We start from the raw sequence: 12,162 nt of genomic DNA on the forward strand, positions 1-12,162 counted from the left end.
GTGCCAATTGGATCCCACTACATGTGTGGAGTTTTGACTTTGGACCTCCTGGAGTGTTTAAAGGCTCTGAAATGGAGAAGCTGGTGCTGGATCTGTGATGATCACAAATGTTGAGCTATTTTATGAGTTGCTCAGTAGCTCCTAGTTTTATAACCACAACTGACTGTATACGACTGTAGAAAGAAAATTACTAATAATCTTACATTCCAGTGCTCATGTTAGTTCTCACTCTCCAGTGTTCTGTACTGGATCAAACTCTTGATGTCACCCAAATGAGGATGGGTTCCTCTTTTGAGTCTGTTTCCTCTCAAGGTTTCTTCCTCATAACATCTAAGGGAGTTTTTCCTTGCCACAGTCACCACGGCTGCTCATCAGGGATAAACACACATCATTCACCTTCACTATTAAATTCTGTAAAGCTGCTTTGAGGCAATGTCTGTTGTGAAAAAACTCTATAGAAATAAACTTGACTTGACTTGATCAGGAACCTTGTGGTTTAATATCAACTTAATCAATAAGCAGAACATTTTATTTCAATACTAATCCTCTAGAGCCTGTAGATTAGTTAAATGTTAGGTCATAGATCATTTTTCAATTCAGTTCAACTGAATTTGTCTTGCACTTTTAATAGTGGACATTTTCCCAAAGCAGTTTTACAGCAATAAATAAATTACATATATGCAGGACAGTGCTGACAGTGGCAAGGAAAAGCTCCTGAGATGGTATGAGGAAGAAACCTTGAGATTAACCAGACTCAAAAAGGAATCTCATCCTCATCATTGAATGTCTATTTATTATACTTCCATCATTGTTACGGTTATCAACTGTTCACTAATGGATGCTTAAATTGAAATTGTGTTCATGGCAATTGCAGCCTTAGATTTAGAGAAAGCGTATGACAGGGAGGAGAGAGGAGTTGTGCTATTGTATGAGGAAGTCGGTGTGGCAGAAAAGTATGTGAGGATGGTGCAGGACATGTATGAGGACAGTGTGACAGCAGTGAAGTGTGCAGTAGGAACGATAGACTGGTTCAAGGTGGAGAAGGAACTTCATCAAGGATCGACTCTGAGACCTTTCCCATTTACAGTGGTGATGGACAGGTTGATGGACGAAGTCAGACAGGAGTCTCCATGCACTATGATGTTTGCAGATGATATTGTGATTTGTGGTGAGAGTAGGGAGCAGGTGGAGAAGAGCCTGGAGAGGTGAAGGTATGCGCTGGAGAGAAGGGGAATGAAAGTCAGTAGGAGCAAGACAGAGTACATGTGTGTAAATAAGAGGGAGGGCAGTGGAGGGGAGATGGAGAGGTGGAGAAGGTGGAGGAGTTCAGGGTCAACAGTGTAATGTAGAGTGTTAGAGAAGTGAAGAAAAGAGTACAGGCAGGGTGGAGTGAGTGGAGAAGAGTGATAGCAGGAGTGATTTGTGATAGAAGAGTATCTGTGAGAATGAAAGGAAAGTTTATAGGACTGTGGTGAGACCTGAAATGTTGTATGGTTTAGAGACAGTGGCATTGAATAAAACACAGGAGGTGGAGCTGGAGGTAGCAGAGCTGAAGATGTTAAGATGTTTGTTTGGAGTGATGACTATGGACAGGATTAGAAATTAGTTTATTAGAGGGACAGCGCATGTAGGACGTTTTGTAGACAAAGTGGGGGAGGAGAGATTGAGATGGTTTGGACATGGGGTATATCAGTAGGAGAATGCTGAGGATGGAGTGGCCAGGAAGGAGGAAAAGAGGAAGACCAAGGAGGAGGTTTATGGATGTGGTAAAGGAAGACATGCAGGTAGTTGGTTTGAAAGAGGCAGATGTAGAAGACAGGGGGGTATGGAGACGGATCTGGATCCGCTGTGGAGACCCCTAATGGGAGCACCAGAAAAAGAAGAAGAATCTTTAGACCGTTCGTGTGGACAACTTCCTCAGCGAGAGTACAGAGTTGTCTCTATCTGAAGAGTACTCCATCCACAGGTAAAGCATCAGGAAGGATCAGGAAGGTCCAGAGAGCAGACGGGGACATGATCACTGGTAACTCCTTTAGAATCATGTGTAGCTTGATATAGAGAGTAAGAGAAAGACAGGACATGGATTATTAGATATTCTTTTTTTGAGACTCGGATCACAACAATCACAACAACATCAGCTGAGAATTTTATAATCAACAGCACACACACACACACACACACACACACACACACACACACAGAGTCACGTGTAAATATAAAGCAGGCTTAATGCTTTAATGTGCTCGTAAGCTGGAATAAACAGGGAAATGAGCAACAGAATGCTTATTCAATGCCAAATTCCCACATTGAGAACATGCACGGTGGATGTCCGTATAGATCTGCTTATTTATTACATTTAGAGCCAGAAAAAACTTTTGAGTGCTTTTTTTCTGAGCAGAAATACTGGAAATGTTCTGATTAACACATGAGGGAAATCCATTCAAAACATCTACAGCTAAAAACAAAAACACGTAGTTCCCAGTGCAACCAGCAGAGAGACCCAGCATTAACGTACCTTAACGCTCCATTCAGGCAAAAAGCAGAAGTATAGAGGTGAGTCTGATTTTTGAAACATATAAGTGTATGTACAGTATATGAATGTATTACAGTATGTGGCCTGGTATTTTACAGAGTTAATACAGTTTATCCCCTGCTGCATTACACACATCAGAGCTTTGACCCTGTGTCAAGGGATTTGGAATTGAGCTTAATGTTAATCAGGTTAATGTGGTCATGTTTTTGTGTGTGTGTGTGTGTGTGTGTGTGTGTGTGTGTGTGTGTCTCTTCAAAACAGTTTTAATGGTGTGAAGTATAGAATAAATACATCGATCGTTTATAACGTTATGACCACTGAATGGTGAAGTGAAGAACACTGATGATCTCTTCATCATGGCACCTGTTAGTAGGTGGATTTATTTATTAGGCAGCAAGTGAACATTTTTACTCAATGTTGATAGAAGCAGGAAAAATGGCAAAACAACATTATTTGAGTACATTTGACAAATTGTGATGGCAAGATTCAGTAATCCAAGGTCCAAGGAAGGAACAGTGGTGAATCAGCGACAGGGTTATGGCACCAGGATGCACTATGGGAAAAGGCAAGCTCTGACGCTTTAGACCATGTACACCCTTTCATGGATACGGTATTCCATGATAGCTGTGGCATTGTTCAGCAGGATAATGCACCTTGCCACAAAGCAAAAATGGTTCAGAAGGTTTCTTTATACAACAGAGTAGCAATGGTGAGGTCCAGCGCCCCAGCCCACATTACAGCTGCTGTGTATAAAAGTCACCTTCAGTGTGCAAGGTCAAACATCAATCACTGATCACTATTCAATCACTGATCACTACTATTCCCAACAACCAATCACTACAGTTCCCAAGCACTGATCACTACTATTCCCAACGACCAATCACTGATCCGAATCACTGATCACTATTATTCCCAACAACCAATCACTACTGTTCCAATCACTGATCACTAGTATTCCCAACAACCAATCACTACTGTTCCCAAGCACTGATCACTACTATTCCCAACAACCAATCACTGTTCCCAATCACTGATCACTACTATTCCCAACAACCAATCACTGTTCCCAATCACTGATCACTACTATTCCCAACAACCAATCACTACTTTTCCCAAGCACTGATCACTACTGTTCCCAAGCACTGACCACTACTGTTCCCAAGCACTACTGATCACTACTGTTTTCAACAACCAATCCTTAATCATTTCTGGCCCCCCAGTGTTTCCTAAAACCATTTACTCACTACTGTTCCCAATCAATATAATTTAAAAAAAATTTATTTCTATAACGCTTTTTACAATGGACATTGTCTCATAGCAGCTTTACACAGATAAAGCAGTAATACGGTTATATAAAATAATGTGTACCTTTCTTCTACCTGCATACAAGGTTATTCCTTATAATTGTTTATTCATAATGAGTGAGCCAGTGGAGACTGTGGTAAAGAAAAACTCCCTGAGATGGTATGAGGAAAAAACCTGCAGTGGAACCAGACTCAAAAGGGAACATATCCTGATCTGGGTGGCATTGAATTGCTATTCATTGCAGTCCCATTGTTGAACTATTCATGCAACCAGAGGTCCTGAGCCATTGTAGTAAAGTGTTGATATTAATTACAGTCTGAAACAATCCAAAGTTCTTGGGGCTCAGCGGCTTCATGAATCTTTAGCCTTCACTGATCACTACTGTTCACAAAAAACAATTACTAATTATTACTCTCCCCAATCACTAATCTTTCCTGTTCTCCAAAACCAATTACTGATCACTACTAAAAAAATACAAAATTACAATTACTGAACACTGATGTTCTCAACCACCAATCACTTTCCATTGCTGTTCCCCAAAACCAAACACTAAGCACTACTGTCCCAGTGTTCCCAGCACCAGTCACTAATCACTACTGTACTCAATAACCAATAAATATGTATGGCCATTCCATCACTAAACACCACTGTTCCCAATCACTAAACCACACTGTTCCCAATCACTAAACACCACTGTTCCCAATCACTAATCACCACTGTTCCCAATTACTAAACACCACTGTTCCCAATTACTAAACACCACTGTTCCCAATCACTAAACACCACTGTTCCCAATTACTAAACACCACTGTTCCCAATCACTAAACACCACTGTTCCCAATCACTAAACACCACTGTTCCCAATCACTAATCGCCACTGTTCCCAATTACTAAACACCACTGTTCCCAATCACTAATCGCCACTGTTCCCAATTACTAAACACCACTGTTCCCAATTACTAATTGCCACTGTTCCCAATTACTAAACACCACTGTTCCCATGCACAATTTACTGATCACTACTGTTTCCAATCTCTAATCACCACTTATCCTATTCAGTAATCACTGATCACATTTGTTTTAAATTCTCTCCTTTACAACATCTGCTTGAATAAAAGTCAGTTAGTCATGTAACAGTTCCTTCTCTGAATATTTCCAGACTCCTCGTCACCACTGCTTTGTTTTTCTCTGCGTTCTTTTGAATATTTAAAGAATCTATCAAAAGGTGCGTTCTCCTTATCTTCAGGGAATCACTGTTCATCATGGAACATGTTTTAATTTGCAAAAGATGGAGATTTATCTAATATCCAAATCCAGACATTCCACGCCTCATAAAAACCCTCGTTATTTTTTTTTACGTGGTACCATTAAGTGATTCTCTACAGATGATCTGCAGCAACATCACTACCTGCATCGCTGTTTCCTTTGGGATTTGACTAAACCAGCGGTTGAGTGTGTTGTTGGAGCTTTAATTGTTATTGATTTGTCTTCTGGCTGGCCTGATTTCTTACTGGCCTGAACACAGACACCCACACAAACACACCCACAAACACACACACACACACACACACACACACACACACACACACAGCTGCACTTACGGTTAGCAGGTCAGGAGAAAGGAATGAAGTGATGTAACTGTGCTGCAGAAGAAAAAAAGCCTGAACACACTGGGGACACGGTGCAGTGTGTATGTGTGTGTGTGTGTGTGTGTGTGTGTGTGTTTAGGAAACGTTTCATAATGGGCGGTATGTGTCCCCCTCACCACCGTCATCTGTTCTTCCTCTTTCCAGCTTCCTGTCTCAGTGTTTTTTTGAGAAATCCCGCATTTATCATCCGCCAGGAGAATTGACCACAAGAACTAGCATCTGAGGGAAATTCTTCTGTCATATTTGTGTTTTTAAGTTTTTAGTTTTTTACATATTTGTAATATTCTAATGCCTCTTAGACTTTTTTAGCTGCCGCAGATGTACAACTGGGTATCAAGATCAACAAGAATCCATTAATATGCACGGGGCGACAGATGCCGATGCAGGATTTTGAAGCAAGATCTGGCTCGAATCCCAAACACGAAGCAACGTCAGACAAGGTCAAAAAACCAGGCCAAATTCAGAGGATAAAATCGAGCAGGCAAAGATAAAGAAACACAAATCAAATCATCAAAGGCCACCAAAAAAAGTAAAAAAAAAAAAAGCTTGGTAATAGCAGAGGCAAAAAATAGTGCTGAGTATATATGCTTCAAGATGAAATTAAAGAAACATAGTCTAAAAGAGAGTGTGTGTGTGTGTGTGTGTGTGTGTGTGTGTGTGTGTGTGTGTGGTTGGGGGGCATGTTTGAAGGCCATGCTATCTGCTAGGATATAGAGTTAGATAGCTGAGTTTTGACAAATTTGCATTTTGGAAATTCGATACATCGGTACATCTAATGAGCTAAATGAAAGTAATGTGGTTAAGGTATTGTTCTTTGGTTCAGATGGTCATAAGTTCAGATCATGGCACCACCAAATTGACTATGCAAGGCCCTTAACTGTGAACTGCTCCATTGTATAAAATGAGGTTATAGTTTCTCTGGCTAAATGCAGCTACCAAATACTGTAAACTAGTTACTAGTACTAATCTACCAAGCTTAGCAAAAATGTAACTTAAAAATGTGTCTTTAGATTTACCAGCAAATGTTTCACAATATTAGAAAAAGTATTAGGACACCTGACATATCTTCTGCTATAGAGCTCTAAACCCTTTTGAACACATTTGGGATAAATGTGAACGCTGACTGCACCCCAGGCGTCCTCACCTCACTTATAGAATAGAATAGACTTAGGGCCAGGCATGATACAGGGCCCTCTGGAGCACAGAGGGTTTAGGGCCTTGCTCAAGGGCCCAAGAGTGGTATCTTGGTGATGTGGCAATGTGGAACTTGACCACTGAGCTACCACTCCCACTTACTTCCATAACTGACTTTACTAACACCTTTGTGGCTGAAAGAATCTTCACAATATCTAGTGGAACATCTTTCCAGAAGAGTGTAATTCATTATAACAACAAATAGAGATGAATGTGGACTACGATATTCAAAGCAATCTTTTGTCCATGTTGTACATGCAGGAGATTTTGCTGAGGTAAGCAAAGAGGAAAGGAAAGAAAGAAAACTCTGAAGGGTGAATTGAAAATGCAGAAAGGTTGGTTTGCTTTGGGAAATTATTTAAGTGTCGATTTTCATTATTACTGCAATAAAGAAGAACTTTTCTAAAGTACAATGACTCAGGTATCTGCTGCTCCTGCTTACAGTGAAAGCCTAAGGGCAGCTGAGAAATATGAAAGGTGTTGTGAAAAGTCACAGACGAGTGAAGCTGTTCAACGCAGCAGAAGTAGTTCCTGTTCATTTACATTTTCCCGAAGGCTTTGTGGAACCCATACACTATGCAGATCTACTCTGAAAAAAGTTCAATTTCAATTTACTTTTATCTGATGAATTAATTACAGAATTTATACTTTCATCCCAAATGAGTTTGGATGATCATGAGCATGGTCGATGAGTCATTACTCACTTACAAGGCGTTGCGCGGTTCTGCCGGGAATTCCTCTTCCGCATCTGCCATCTTTATCCTGTAGTGAAAGAAAGCGTGTAGAGAGAGCCGTGGTTAGTCGGGAGCCCAACTCCAACTCACTGTCCTTTCAGCTGCCTTTTATAAGCCTTGCCGGGCTTGAAGATAGTGAGAAGCCACCACTCCAATTGAGCTCAAACCATGTCTTGTAAGGACGTCACGCCTCCTCGTTGGCTTCCGCACCCTGCTGATGGTTGGATTTGGAGCGCTTGCCTCTTTTGGTACCTGAGGTGGAGGCCCGTCGTCACATCTAACAGATTGGACGGTAACAGGATGGATGGTAACTGGGAGGACAGTAACAGTAACAGAGAGGACAGTAACAGGATGGAAGATAACAGGGAGGATAGTAACAGATTGGACAGTAACTGGGAAAATAGTAACAAAAAAGACTGTAACAGGATGGACAGTAACTAGGAGGACAAAATCATGGAGGGCAGTAACAGGTTGGACAGTAACAGAGAGTACAGTAACAAAATGGATGGTAACTGGGAGGACAGTAGCAGGAAGGACAGTCCCAAAAACAATGCTAAAACCATTCACCCAAATGTACTGAAGAAAATTCACATAAAACCCAGCTAAAAATATCTGAACTCTGAATAAATGAACGTCAGTCAAAGTCAGGTGGAATACAATTCTAGAAATTGATGGTGATACCAAATTATATTACTGGGTTTTTGACTCAGCGCAGGCCCTTCAGACGTTTCCCATCATGGTGGTGTGCCACAGACCTTCATTAGTCAGTGTAGCACCTTACAGCATTGCGTTAAATCATTAGCCAGGCTAGTGCTGTGCTGCGCAGCTAGCATCCTGACAGAGCTGAAACGCTGATAAGGAGACGCACAGAGGGAGCTGAGCCTCGATTTAACGCTGACTCTTTCACAGTCGCCACGGTCATCACTTTTCCTTCCAGACTCATGCTGCTACACACACACACACACACACACACACACACACACACACACACGTTCAGGGTTGGCAAAAGTCCAGCCTTTCTCGCGTACATTCTCGCGTGTCACGTAGTGCGTCATTCATTCTGACCATGTTGCCAGAAATTAATTAATTACATCATTATTTCACAGTCCTCACACACCATCACCAACACTGCACTATGTTACTAACGTCAAACGCCAAAACCAAGCTGTGTACAGAGTTTATAGAGAGAGAAATAATGAGTAAATGACTAGATTTCTGTCTCTATTTCGAACACACACACACACACACACACATGGTATTCACAAGCATGTACAATGAGAACAACAGACATGAGCGACAATCTGTGAGGTTTGCTGATCAAAATATGTGTGCTAATCAAAGCTGAAAGGAAATAACTTATCATTGACAAAGTAATGTGACATGCAAGGGATAATGGGTAGTGTAGTCTCGTTGCTCCAACACTAGTCAACAAGGAGTTTATATTCAACACTGCTTGTTCATGTTTTCGTTTTTACATGTAGATAAAGTGCTAAACAGTTAGAGCAGGCTAAGCTAGCGGCTAGTTTTTAGCTACAGTGCACCGGGAAAGTATTCACAGTGCATCGCTTTTCCACATTTTGTTATGTTACAGTCTTATTCCAAAAACCCAGCCATTAGAGTTGCTCAAGCCAGTGCACTCTTAGTGCTGGTCCCAAGCCTGGATAAATGTAGAGGGTTGTGTTAGGAAGGGCATCCAGTGCAAAACATGTGCCAAATCAAATATGTGCATCACAAACCTGAATTTCATACCGGATCAGTCGAGGCCCGGGTTACCAATGACCGCCACAGGTATCGTTAGCCAACAGGGTACAGGTGAAAATTGGGCTACTGTTGGCCGAAGGAGGAAAGGAGAGGAGGAAGATGTGGCAGGGAAAGGAGAAGTGGAGGTTTAGGTTGGTACTTTAAATGTTGGTACTATGACTGGTAAAGGGAGAGAGGGAGCTGATATGATGGAGAGGAGAAAGGTAGATATGTTGTGTGTGGAAAGGGAGTAAGACCAGGAACATTGGAGGTGTTTAAACTGTTCTATCATGGTGTGGATGAAAAGAGAAATGGTGTAGGGGTGATTCTGAAGGAAGAGTACAGTAAGAGTGTAGTGGAGGTGAAGAGAGTTTCTGATAGGGTGATGATCGCTCAGTTGTAAGTTGAAGGGGTGATGATAAATGTCATCAGTGCCTATGCTACACAAGTTGGCTGTGAGATGGAGGAGAAAGAAAAATTCTGGAGTGAGTTAGATGAAGTAAGGGAAAGTGTACCTAGGAAAGAAAGAGGCAGGTTAATGCCTGTCCCTGTGTGGAGGATCTCCTGCTATAGAGCTTCAACCCTATTGCACACTGACTGCACCCCAGACCTCCTCACTTCACCTACATCACTACCAGACTTTACTACTATTACTCTAATTCAGCACTTCTCTCTCTTCCTCTATCACTCACTTTCACTCTGTCTGTCACTCTCTCCCTCTATTACACTCTTTCTACCTCCATCAATCTCTCTCCCTTTCTCTTCCCATCCTTCTTCACTCTCACCCTCCTCTTTTTATCTCACACCTCCTCTCCTCTCTCTTTTTTTTTCTCTTTCTCTCCTCTTCCTCCATTCTTTGTGTCCTCCTCTGCTGTCTTTGTGCTCATCTCCTCTCTTTATTTCCTCCTCTTTTTTCTCCTAATCCCCTTTTCTCTTTCTCTCCTCAACTCTTCCTTCCCTGAGTCCGTAGCTTCATTTTGAAATTGGAGTCACCACAGAGAAAGAGAAAGAGAAAGAGGATGAGAGAGGGAGTGAGAAAAAAAAGGGAGAGGGAGAGAGAGGGATTGAAAGAGAATGAGAGGCATTCATGCAGAGAGAACGAAAAAAGAAAAGGTGAGGTTATGAACAAGTGGAATAGAGGATGGAAGAATGGAGTCAGAAAGATACAGCTGGAGAGAAATAGGTAGGGGGGGTAAGAAAGAAAGAAAAAAAAAGAGAGAGAGAGAGAGAGAGAGAGAAAGTTCAGTTCAGAATGGCAGTGGCAGAGTTTTTGCACCTCTACATTAAAGAAATACCAGTTATATTGGCACCCCTAAAATTATTATTTCCAGGAAATCCACGAATGCCCATGTTTTATATGAGCATCTGCTTATTTGAGCATCTCAAGAACCCAAAGCTGGAATGCTGGATCACACACACACACACACACACACACACACACACACACACACACACACACATATACATATATATATATATATATATATATATATATATATATATATATATATATATATATATATGTCAAATCGACACAGATACAACAATACAATTATTGTATTATTATACAACTATTAAACTTATTAACACAGGAAGAGTCTCAGAGCTGTTTCTCAATGCAGAAGAGGCTTAAATAAGATTTTGATTCAACATAATACAATGCTCTGCAATTCAATATGGTACAGACAGTTCCTTCTTTGGTTTAGACAGAGACAGCAAAGTGCCTTTTGACTTCAAACGCATGGACTTTGCATTGGACTAAAACTTTCTTTCGGCTTCTCCCATTAGGGGGCGCCACAGCGTATCATCCACATGTTTGATTTGGCACGTTTTTACGCTGGATGCCCTTCCTAACGCAACCCTCCTCATTTATCCGAGCTTGGAACCGGCACTGAGAGTGGCTGGGGTTGGTTCCCTGACCGGGAATCGAACCCGGGCTGCAGCGGAGAGAGCGCTGCATCCTAACCACTAGACCACCAGGGACCTCTGACTTTGCGTTAGACTAATGGAAAAAATAAGTAAAGAGAAAAAAAAAATAAAACCGGACGTTCTTTTCGTGTTGTGTCTGCAGGAAGTTACAGCTCTACCTCTGCCATGTTAATCTGTATTCTATGTGACTCTCAGGACACGCCTCGGCCTCCGTAGTGTTGCGATACGTCATATTCACATAGCAGCAGCGGTGCTGAGAAAATGCGTATCTACTACTGATTGTATGGAAATAAATCGCTGTTTACTGACGCAAATATGTAAAGGAAAAATAACGATGCTTTGTGCACCAATGCGAATCATTGAATCTTACCATCCTTAATACGAAGTGGAAGCTCCGTGGATACAAGGACCTGTAAGAAGAAGGTTGTGAGTTCAAGTCCCAGCACTGCCATGGTGCTGTACACGGCACCCTCGTGATAGACATTTAACCCTTAGCTGTATTAATCAGAAGAATCCAGGGCAAACATTCACTAATTCATTCAAGGCGCTCTGCTTCCAAACTCCTCGTAAAAGCGTGTATAATTTTAGAACGTGAACACAGACTCTACACTAAACAGAATGCCCTTCGAAGAGCAGCGTTTACATGTGGAGCATAAAGGAGCTGATCCTGTTTCTGCAAGGCTTTTTTTTCCCCTCAGCCAGGCCGATGACAGCAGTGCAACAATCATAACAATAATAAAGCGCTTTCTATTCAGCGAGAGCCAGCGTTGTGCTGCATTACCTAATGTCTGAGATTCAGGGCAAAAGCAGTTCTCAAAAGCAGCTGACGTAAAAGGATTATCAGGCGGTTTGCCCTCGGAGCGGGCCGGGCTAATTGGGTTAGGCTGCTATTGTTCAGCGGGAAATAGACTCGAGTTGTTCGCTGCCTTTCCAGCGTTTTTCTCTCTGGTTTGTCTTTCATTCCCACGGATTATTTTGCACCTGGGACAATCAGTCTCTTTGTGCACTGGTCATGCATTTTTATTTTTCTCTCCTCATCACCAATCTTGTCCTCAGCATTTCTTCTAGTTTAGATCCC

General features: G+C 41.7%; 1 long non-coding RNA gene across 1 annotated transcript; it reads right to left on the reverse strand.

Moving 5' to 3' along the window:
- Positions 1–1,781: 1,781 nt before the first annotated feature.
- On the reverse strand, positions 1,782–11,869 carry LOC124383209. The gene is made up of 3 exons (XR_006925240.1): positions 11,455–11,869; positions 7,390–7,443; positions 1,782–2,048 (listed from the first exon to the last, which is right to left on the reverse strand). It is a non-coding gene; the product is annotated as an uncharacterized LOC124383209 (long non-coding RNA).
- Between the last annotated feature and the right edge of the window lie 293 nt (positions 11,870–12,162).

Source organism: Silurus meridionalis, chromosome 3, assembly GCF_014805685.1.
Source record: "Silurus meridionalis isolate SWU-2019-XX chromosome 3, ASM1480568v1, whole genome shotgun sequence".
Lineage (NCBI taxonomy): Eukaryota > Metazoa > Chordata > Actinopteri > Siluriformes > Siluridae > Silurus > Silurus meridionalis.